Here is an 11,504-nt window from a genome sequence, read left to right as displayed (position 1 = left end):
GGCCTTGCATTGGGCAGGGGGCGTTGTCGGGGATGCAGATGGGGCGTGGCCAGGAGGGAGGGAGGCTGCTGTGCTGCTGCTTCCCAGCTGCGCTCAGAGGGGGAGTCGCATCCGCCGCAGCAGCCGCAGCATCGGGCGGAGCGGCTCCTGCGCCCAGAAGAGAGCGCGGCATTATAGCACATTGGTTTGACTGCCATGGCTCCATCCTACATAATCCTAGGATTTGTAGTTTGGCTGAGGAACTAGAGACCTTCAGTAACGAACTTTAAATACTCCACAAAACTGCAAATCCCAGGATGCTCTAGGATGCCACCGTGGCAAATGAAGTGGGGTCAAAGTGCTACCGTTCTGTAATGTGCAAGAAATCTCTGACATGGGGCAGGGAGGAGATTGATCCCTTCACTGCTTCTCCCCAGAAGAGAAAAATACAAAGACAGATTCATCTTATCTGTTGGAGAAGAGTTTGACATACTCCAACTCCCAGAATTCCATAGCCTTGAGCCAGAAAAGAGTTAAAGCGGTGCCAAACCGGGTTATTTCCCCAGTGTGGATGTAGCCTTAGAAACTCTGTGTTTCCTGCAAATACAGCCCAGGATGCTTCTGTCGAAACATACCCAGGAGATAGCCATTTTCTCCCATCTCTCTTCCCCGGCTCCTATCCTGGCGGAGATGTGATTAGAAAGCTGCAGACCGTTTCTGGATGCATCGGCTCAGTGGTGGAACTACAAACTGATCCCTTCTAAAAGAAAAGGGGGGAAAGCATCCTAATTTAATTAGCCCTTGGAACTAATCAAATGCCACGTTTCACCAGTTTCAGAAGCAGAGATATTCATCTTTGGAGTGGGCTTTGTGAGAAGGGGGCAAAAGGGATTTTAATGGCATTGGAGGTGAAGTTTTGCAAAGGGACCAAAGAGGCGAGGCAGAAAACAGGAGGAAAAACACTGGAATGGCTGCCAAACCAATGTATCTCAAGGGCTTCATCTGGGTGAGAGATGGGTGGATCTCCCTTTGCAACCAACAGAATCTGTCCTCAAAGAGCGGATACTTGCCACCCCAATGAGAAAATGTTTCTGTAGCTGCAGTGAATATCCACAGAAATTTGCCATTGGGAGGCAGAAATTGCACCCCAACGTTCCTCTGGAAGGAAGGTTTCACTCAAGGTGAGTTCATGACCTGCAAAGGTGGCTATAGGGCATCCGGACAGGGACTAAGCAGATGACTTGGGATCATGTTGGCTTCTTGCCACTTGAACAATGCAAACATGGCCACAAGAAGGGTCCAACGGTGGAGTGTCCAGCCCTTAACTGTGGTCACAAGGATGGCCACTCACCAAGTCACCCTTATCAGCACTTTCAGGCTAACCCAGAAACTTCCCCATTGGTCAAAAGAATGACTGACCTACAAATAGATTGTTGTGCCACTAAAGTCTCAAGGGAGCAGAGGTCATTTTTCACCCTTCCACTTGAACTGGGAAGGATCCTTCCCAGTAATGTGAAGGCAAAGGCTTTCATGGCCAGCATCCATAGTTTTCTGTGGGTTTTTCAGGGATATGGCCATGTTCTAGAAGCGCTTACTCCTGACGTTTTGCCGGCATCTGAAGACTGGCATCTTCAGAAGGTGGCATCTCCACCTTCCCAGCAATGGCGGCTCCACCTGGGTCCCCCAAAGGACCCTTTTCTGGAAAGAACGAAAGAGAACGATTAGCCTTCCCTCCTCCTTAAACCCCTAACGTAATCCATAGGCTGCCAATGACTCTTTGTGCAGAGAAAGTCCTAACAAGAAAAAGCTCGGAGCGTCTCTGCAGCCTCCTCTCTGCAAGCTGATGCGCCTTAATTAATGCATTTCTAGCCTGTTTATCTAATTGCAGCATAATTTGTTCCGGCTTGGGCCAACGCCTCACTTCATCAGCTCCTTCGATTTGCACGTATCAGGCCTTTGCAGGAGGAAAAGAGAGGGACGGATGTCACCTTCAGATGCAGGAAGGACTTTGCACTTCCAAATGGCTCTGAGTGGCTCAACGGCCAGAAAAGATGGATGCATCCCTGACCCAACAGTAATGGGTGTCTTCCAGAGAAGACTCGGTCGAAGGCAAGGGTGAGCATTGGGGGTCCACAGCACATAGGTAAATCACATTGCTCCAGTGGGCCTATTTCAGTTTGGGCTGGCAAGCAGATACATCAATGTTGTGTAAGCAGTCTCTCTGAAATGCACTCTTACACAAAAGGAGGGGAGGAAGCAATGGAAATTAGGAACAAACCAACAAAGGGATCAGATACAAGAGAGAGAAGACCTGGTTGCTGTCCAGGGCACTGAAAACTCCCAAGATTTCACTCAGGGCAGGGTAACTGTCTCCACCCCACATCCTCCATATTTATTGCCCTAGGTCCCCCAGAACCCATAATGCTTGCTGGGGGTGATAGGTAGTCCAACAACCCTAGAAGTTAAGAGGCTAGAAAAGGCTGGGTTGCAGCCAAAGGAGTAGCAGTTTCTGCTACAACTAATCCCCCATTTTTAAGGGTGTGTATCTTCACTACACTTTTACACCAGTTTTATACCACTTTAATTGTCACGATTTCATCCTAGGGAATGCTGGGATTTGTAGTTTGGGGAGGTACTTTGAATTCTCTTCTAGGCAGCTCCAATCCAGTCCCTTCAATTGCTATTTCTAAGAGACCCAGAAAAGAAAGGAATAATTAAATCACTATATTTTGGTACTGAAGTCAGGGTCTGATGAATTTCAGCTAATGCCAATAAATGCTGATCCAAACCCACAAAGGGGAAAGGGATCCCAGTTTCCCAAAGGTCAGAGAGTAAGGCAAGAAGTGTGTTCTTTCTCTCCAATAAGGATGGGACAATATTTACTGATATTTATTTATTTCCAGGATTTGTATTCTGCTTTTCTGCCACAATGGGGTTCAAGGCAGCTCAAGCCAACTCAGAGGCACCTAGTGACCAATCTATATAATGACGCTATCCACCTTTGGGGTTTCCAGAGTGCAAATGCCTATATTTATGCACCCATTATGCAGATGCTGCATTCACAATCGGTATCTTTTTTGCTTTGCAACAAGATGCACAAAGCAGGCAACGCTGGCAAGCCATGAAAGATTGGGGCTTGGTTTATACAGGGACACAGGGAGAATCCGCACCAACGAGAAAAAAGAAGAGGGCTTTGTTCCATCCGCCTGAGAAGAGAACCTTGATGCCTGTAATGCCATCATTCCTGATGGCTCTTGGATCTCAGACCAAACACCTGCAAGACGCCATAAAAACTCCCCAAATCCTCAAAGGGACACAGCGCCACCTACAGGACGACGTTGCTGCTGTCGCACAAAGTCAGGCGAATTAAACACAAAACGGCAGACTTCCAAGGTCACCTCTAATTAAGTGGGTGGCACCAGTGGCTAATTAAGCACTAAGTCTAGGGCAATATATTCCTGAATATAATGTATTCCAATAGTCGCAGCCAGGCAGGCAAAAGGACAGAGAAAGGGTGACCTTGTGCATCAATTTCAGGACACAGTAAAGATGCTAACTTTTGTTGGAGGAATGTTAGAAGAATCAGGGACTCTGGTTGATTCTTGCAACAAAACAGGACTTCTCTGCGTGAATCTTCTGTGCCTTGAAGAGCACTATGTGTGTTTTTCTTCCATTCAGGAAAAAGAAAAACCTTCTTGCAATGGAAGAAAGCAAAATAATGTTACAATGGATTTTCCATACTTGTGGGGTTAAGGGTGTGGACCCCTGCAAAAGTGGAAAAACTGCATAATAAAACAACAAACACCGAGGAATACCTCTCTCGCAATCTCTTAGGTCCTCCAACACAACTCTATGGTTAACGATCTGCTGCAAGTTGACCATAGAATTGCACTGGAGGACCTCCTACAAATGCGTAGAAGAGTTCTCTCTGGAATCTCTACGTTTCTCCCAGCACAATTCTGGCAGACGTTGACCATGCGTCACACTGAAGGACCTACAGATTTCTAGAGAGGTATCTCTGGCTTTGCTTCACAAACGGAGATTCAGGAAGAACTCATCCCGCGCTTTGTACAAGCGCATTGGTGACTAAAAAGGCCAATCCGGGATAAACAGGTTCGGTTGCCGACGCACAGCGGAAAGTCTCCTTAGGTGATGTTTCCGGGTTGCGGTTACTTTCTGCATTTTCATTCTCTTCGAGACTTGTTCGCCGTGAGCTTTCGAAACAAGGCTGCAGGCATCGTGGATAGAGTGCCTCCATGCCTCTTGATGCGAGGCCAGGGCCAGACATTGTTGGTGATCAATTTGGCCAAGCCTGAGATGTTTTTCAGGGAGTCCTTGTATCTCTTCTTTGGGCGCCCCTCTTACGCTCTTGCCCGTGGCGAGTTCACCGTAGAATACTATTTTTGGGGGCAAGGTCCTTCATCCTAGAAATGTGTCCTCATAGTATGGCCTCAATGCTGGTGATCCCTGTTGCTCAATGACAGCAACATTCGTCACATAGATCAGTCCAGTGTAGTTTAGAATTGTGCGTAAACAGCGTCTGATGAAAGCTTCCAGAGGTCGTAGGTGTTGGCGATAGGTGACCATGTTTCAGACCATAGAGGAGAATAGACAGTACAATGGCTCTATCACACTGATTTTTTGCTTCGCCTCAAGTGTTTTTACTCCAGACTCTTTTGTAAAGCCTTCCGAATGCACTATATGCCGTTGCCAGTCTGCGATTGGTCTCTTTATCAAGCTTGGCGTCTCAGGGAGATGCTTCCCAGGTAGGGTGAACTGCTGGACGGACTTAAGCACAGATGTGCCTACAGTGTGTGGGGATGGTAGTGTTCTTCCGCTGGTGCCCGTGTAAGAACTCCGTTTTCTCCAGTCCAAGAGCTCTGCAGCTGTTGCAAAGCAGGATGTTAGGCGCTGCAGCGAGCTGCTTCATATGGGGCACAAGGGCGCATCGTCAGCAAAAAGCGCTCACGGACTAGATAGTTTAGAGTCTTAGTGCGGGCCCTCAGGCGGCTTATGTTAAACAGCCTACCATCAGTACGTAGCGTATAAATGCATCTTTTCTTTGAGATCTGCCGTAGCCCTTTGGAACATCATGCTGGAAGAAGATTGTAAAATAGAGTTGAAGCGAGAACACAACCTTGTTTCACCCATTAGTTTTTAGAAAGGGCTCCGAGAGAGCGTCGCCCATATCTGACTTGACTTTGCTGGCCTTCATGTAGCAGGATGATCATTTTGAGGAATTTGGGGGGGGGGGAATCCTAGTCATTCCAGGATCTGCCACAGACCTTTTCTACTCACAGTGTCGAAGGCTTTGGTGAGGTCGACAAATGTTACATGAGTCCTTTGTTCTGCCTCTCATTTTCTCTGCAGTTGTCTAGGGCAAATACCATGTCTTGTAGTGCTCCTATTAGCTCTAAAGCCACATTGGTTTCAGGGAGAAGCTTTCTTTTAATAGCAGGGGACTAATCTGTTCAGCAGTATCCTTGCGAGGATCTTCTGCAGGACGTGTTTTTGTATAAGGTGGTAGGTCTGAGTAGAATTTGTCTTCTCGCAGGGTCGGCTTGCATAGTGTGGCATATATACTGAAAAGAACAACATGGTGGGAGGCGTAAGGAGATAATGCGATCAGAGTGTCCTGTTGGCAAGGTTTCGATTTTGGAGGCAATGGAGTTTTGATCATAAAGCCGGCCACCTGAAAGATGTTTTTCAGTTTGGGGTTTTGCCAGACCAGTGAGTGTGTAGCCGGCACCGTGTTCTTTGCAGCGCCCTGTCGATGTTTAAGCCCTCCTGTGCAAGTCTCATTCAGCGGGACTTTCATGGCGCAGATGAACGACGCTCAGACGTCCACTGTCTGCACGAATACTTGAATGGTTCTGATGTTCCCAGCATGCAAGCGTTAGTCTAGTGCACCTTTGGAGGCAGTGTGTGCCTTTGTCTCTTTGTCTTTGTTTGACTGCATCAGAAGATGCCAGTGGCTGCGGCTAGCCAACCGGGTAGATGGGGATGAGCTTTTTGAGGCCACCTTTTCTAAGCCCCTCTCCATATGGAGCAGAGCGCTCTCCTTAAAAAGCTGCTTTGATCATTCAGGATGCTGCCGAACAAGACTGTCATCCCCGTAGAGTCGCAAGCGCCAAAGTCCTGCACCACTTGCTGCATGGTTTGGTCGCGGCTCCAGTGATTCCTTTACACCTGCCGTTTCGTCCTCGCCATCCTACAGGGCTTTTTTGGCGATTTGGATGTATCCTCGAGCTCTTTGCACTGGGTTTTTCTGGTGGGAGCGCAGCGTGCACAGATCTGGCCCTCCACCCTTTAAACAGAGGTTTGTCTGCTGAGGCCTTGCAAGCATCGGACCGTGGGCAGTGAGGTCCTTGGGTCGTAGGTTGGTAGAGTTTCCTTCTCTTAGATGGTGACCTTACAGGGTTAGACGGCACATCTGCCCGTGTTTGGGCTTCAGATTTTTCTTTCCTAGGATGGTTGCCATAAGTAAGGCTAGAGAGCCATCCTGCTGCCCTTTGGCGCTCTTGGTCAGACCCTTCGGTTGTGACCTGTCTGCCTGGGAGGCCTGTCGGTGGCTATTCTGCCACGCCAGCCATAGCTTAAAACATGCCATTAGGCGTGCGCAAAGCCTCTCCCCCCACGACAAGGGGGCGTCAATGGAGATGGTAGAGAGGCTATATTAATATAAATATTAATTAACTACTTTCCTTGATTCACTTGCCTGCCTCTTTTTCTTTCTGTTTCCAAGTGTTTAATTACTTACAATGCTAGGAATTGGGGACTGAAAGACAATATATTGGAAACAGGAACTCCTATTCAGTTGAAAAGAGCAATGCCTTACTCCCCACCTCCCATAGCTACCTCCAGAGAGAAAATACCATTCAAACCCATTGTCTTTCCTCCTTCCTTTCCCTATTGCAATGTCCCTCTGCTTCGACCTTTCCTGAGTTTATGCCCATGTGTATATCCTTCTTTCCAGTTTTTTAGATCAGGTCTTGTGCAAGTTTATCTCCTTTAGTGCCATTTCCCCAGTTACTCAACCAAGAGGAATCGCAGGCTGCAAAGTTACCGTTCTCATGCCGTTCTCTGTTCCAACACCATTTTATTGGATATACTACGCTCTCCTTGAAGACGCTCTCACAACATGCAAAGCAGCCTGAATTGGTGGGAGAACAAAGGGGACTCGAACACAGACTTGCAAAAAGGGCCCCTAAGAAAAACAAGCGTGTGCTCAGCTTTGCTCCTTGTCACTTTAGGACTATTTTAATTTGGGAGATCTCACTCATGCAAGGCAGCCATGCCTGATGTGTGCTCCACAAACACTGCAGGAGCCTGGTATTTCCCTTCCTCCTTTTCTCCTCTTATCGCTCCAAGAAGAAGACCTACAATCCTTTCCAGAGCAGGTATTAATGCTCTAAATTGACGTGTTTGAGCCAGGCATCCTTTTGCTCCATTTTCAACGCTCCACTGTTTTTCAGCCATCACTGGGTCAGTTCGAATACTGGAAGAGCTGCTTGCTACAGACAGTCCACCCTGGCCACCAATTTGCGAGCCACATATTAAGAGACCCCAAAATTGCAAAGCAGCTTAATGACTAGGATAGGCAACCAGTTACAAAACAATTGCCCTTCAGCTCCCACTGGAGAGAGGGCAGCTTTGCAAAAAACAGCCCTGAATCAGCAATCAAAGCAAGCAGCTTAATGACTGGTGCAGAAATAAGATATCTTGCACTACTTGTAACCACAGGAAGCAGCAAGGTTTCATGCAGCACCTGGGGGACATGCAGCCCAGACAGCCAAGGACCTTTTTGGGGTCCCCAGCGGTCTTACCCAATTTCCATTAGCAATATTTGCGGGGGAGGACAAAGAATCCACACATCTGGAAGCTTCCAGGGTGCACAAAGCCCTGTCAAGTAAACGGCAATATCTCTCAGATACAACAAATCTTCTGATTTTGTTTCATGCATTTATTTTAGGTTTGCACCCTCTGCCCTTCTGTTCTGAATTGGGCATGGCTCCTCTTTCCAGGTCTCCCCAAGGTCTGTAGCAAAAACTGCCACGCCTCCCACTGCCTTTATGTGGTCAAATGTATGTCTAATGCTCGGGTGGTCTGAAGCACAGAGGGAGCGCTCCAGTCTTTGGATGTGGGTTCCAGCAATCCCTCCTTATAGCACAGTAATCCCCAAACTTCATTCTGCTAGGGTTTTGGACTCCAGTCCAGAAAGCCCTAGCCAACTAAGTAACGTCAGCAGTTCTGGGAGCTGAAGTCCAACACATATGGAAGACAAAGTTTGGGAAACCACTGTCAGGTTTTTGACTTCACCTACCAGGTGACGCCCCCCCAACCAACATGGCCAACAGTCAGGCATCCATGGGAGCTGCACGTCCAAAACATCTGGAGGAGCAAAAGTTTGAGACATTACTGCTCTACAGGTCACGTGGCATTATTGGGCCCATGAAGATATGACTGCTATCCATGCTCTTGTTTAAGATATCTTCGGCTTGGATTCAGGATTACACACCCCATCCTAACCCCCAAATTGAGCAAAACTGATTTGGAGGCAGACAACAACAACAGCCGAAGCAGCCGCCCGCAAACAAACAACAACCAGAGCCCGGCCTTCCACATCCATTTTCTCTGCATTGGGGCGCAAAAAACTATGGAATTTACTCCTTCTTGGCCTCTGGATGAGAAGGGCGGAAGCCTGACCTCTCTACAAGTGAGGAGGAAGGTTACTGATGAAAAACTCTTCCTTACAAAAAAACCACCAGAGATGGAAGGAAGAAGGAAGGAAGGAAGGAAGGAAGGAAGGACGGAAGGAAGGAAGGAATGAAGGGACTCCCCCACAACGTGACGGGACTTCTTTCTCAATTCGGCCTGATGTGTATCCGGCCGCGTGCGCTCGGTGTGATTCGTCCCGCAGAAGGACTTGGTACATTCATCACAACAGCGATTATGGACCTTCATCATGCAGGTGGTCATGGAAGAGAAGAAAAGCAGAGGAAAAGTGGTCAGTCCCAAATTGACCAAAGGAGATCGATTGTCTTCAACCGGACTACTCAATGGGAGGATCTACGTTGTGGGGCCCTTTTTTAACTGAACCATTCCACTTTTCATTCATTAAAATTATAACCTATTGCTTCCTCCTTGTTGATCATATCACCCCTTTGTGTTCTTATAGCCCAATCCTTCTTGCAAGAGCAGCGAAACCTTAAACAGGGCCTTGAATCATGTCTGGTCTCCTCTCACCTGAGGTGACAACCCACAATTTTTCATGTAATAAACTGTTCCATTTGTATAGAGCCCAACACATAGCCCCACCCCTTAGTTTATGGCAGAAACTGTTTGCATCTGCAAACTCTGATACCTACCTAGTATTTATGGCATGATTTATGCAACTCCTGTCAGTTAAATAATTTTGTTAAGCATCAAGAAACTGTGATGGGGCTAATTCCTAGACTGCGGCTAACATTTGCAGTAGTCCTCCACCTTTGTTCTCCAACTATTTTGACTTGTAAATGGCCATGCTAGCATGAGTTTCTGTGAGTTGATATCCAAAACCTTTGGAGGGACCAAAGGTTTTGAAAATCCCTGGCGAATCTTCAAGACTTGTTAAAAATGTCATGGGTTGTTTTGTTTTGCTGTTTGTTTGTTTGTTGAAGAAGCTATTTTTTATTTTGCCAAAACAGCAAAACAGCCTTTCTCCAACCCTAAGAAGACAAATGGTGCAATTATTCTTTCTTGCCTACGAGATGTGAAATTGGTGAAGCTTTACATCCCTGGTTGGAAAGTTGCTGTACTGCAAGGCGTAGCAGCAGGGATGCTGCGTTGAAAGTCCTCCCGTCTCCTTGTCTACCTATTTGTAAACTCAGCTGAGTTTGAGAAAGGATGAGCAACATACAAAATTTGGGCAATGCGGACCTTCAGGGACCCTTTACTGTGCCCTCCTCTATCCTTCTTTAGAAGTTTAGACACCCTAAGAAATTCTGCCGATGAGCAAGGAGTTCGGAGAGAGAGTCTCTCCCCCGTCAAGTGAAAGGAGCCATTGGTTAAACATGACCACAAGCTATAAAAATGTAGTCAAGATGGCTGTTCTCTGTGCTGTTGTTGCACTCTGAAATGTGAATTGACCAGGTTGCTTGAGTGAGTGCACAGGGCCGTTCCAAGACAGTCCCCTTGGTCTGATCACCCTTGCACACATGCACCATGCCACAGGACTTCCAAGCACTGAACCCAGAGCGGTCAAATATAATCCACACCCAATAAAATCCATTGATGGCTTTCCTGTCTTTTAAAACAGGTTTGAGCTGGCTTGCAATTTCCCAAAATGGCACTAGACGGCACATCCCTAAGGACCATGGTTCCTGGAGGACCAGATTCAGAACATCCATTTTGGGATGCAGCAGCTTAAGCATTTCACTCTGAACTCTCATTGGAGGCAAAGGTGATGGCAGTTCCTAGAGCACCTGAAGCAAATATGGGAAGGGTCTCACCAGCTCGAACAGATCTCCTGCAAGAGACATTTCCCTCCTTCGCCCCAAATTACAAAGCAAGAGGGTGCTTTGTAATGAGGAAGTCAAAGCTTACTGCTGCTGATTTATTGTCTTTGTCCCCACTTCGCTTATGATTGGGGTCTATGTGACTCCCCCCCCCCCCATTTCTTAAAAATAACAAAAGCAAAAGGCACTGCGACCACAGCAGAATCTCCTTTTTCTCCTGCACACTAGTTTACCATTTTTTACTACATGAAGAAGCCTGTGTAGCTTTGAAAGCTTGTATGGTTGATCCAACCTAAGACACACTTGGGATTTTGTTCTATTTTTCTTTGTACACAACACAGCTATCCCTGCAACATTTTTACACACCGCTGAATGCTGAGCCAAGAGGATGAGGCAATGGCTTCTTTCTCTATTCTCTAAGACTGCATCCACACTGGAGAAATAACCTGGTTTGGCACCACTTTTCAGCATCTTATCTCAAGGCCATGGAATTCTGGGAGTTGGAGTATGTTGTGGGCCCCAGAATTCCATAGCCTTGAGCCAGGGAAATGAAAGCAGTGCCAAAACAGGTTATTCCTCCAGTGTGGATGCAGCCTAAAGTACTGAAATCCTAGCCCAAGCAGGGTCCCTCCTTTGAGGATCTCTGCAACTTGCATTGGTATGCATTGAACCTCTTTCTACACATGGTGCAACTGTCTCTGCAACACTTCTCACACAATGGATATCTGTTTATTCATGGCTAGCATATGGTGAGCGAGTTAAACAGACAGTAAACCCTAATGACATCTCTGCATCTCACCTTTTTGCTTGTTGCAAGGGTCAGAATCCTCTGATTCTCTCATGCAATGACATAAAGCCCTGGAAAACCCACCTGTTTCATGCTGCCTGCCCCTCACAGAGCCAGGGAATGGCTGGTGGAAAGCAGGGGACATCGGACAAGAACCTGATCGCCAGAAACCATCCTCTATGGTCTCCAGATGATCCCCACAAGCTGCTGGGGGATGCTTTCACCATTGTGGCTACAGAGAC

At 47.2% G+C, this 11,504-nt stretch overlaps 1 protein-coding gene across 1 annotated transcript in view; it reads right to left on the bottom strand.

The window, feature by feature from the left end:
- The window catches only part of TNRC6A (trinucleotide repeat containing adaptor 6A), a 292,395-nt gene that overhangs the window by 276,507 nt on the left and 4,384 nt on the right, over window positions 1-11,504 (bottom strand). The gene's annotated exons all lie outside the window — the stretch shown is intronic.

Source organism: Sceloporus undulatus, chromosome 8, assembly GCF_019175285.1.
Source record: "Sceloporus undulatus isolate JIND9_A2432 ecotype Alabama chromosome 8, SceUnd_v1.1, whole genome shotgun sequence".
Classification (NCBI taxonomy): Eukaryota; Metazoa; Chordata; class Lepidosauria; order Squamata; family Phrynosomatidae; genus Sceloporus; species Sceloporus undulatus.
Note: the sequence above shows the minus strand (reverse complement) of the source record. Positions and strands in the feature narration are given on the sequence as shown.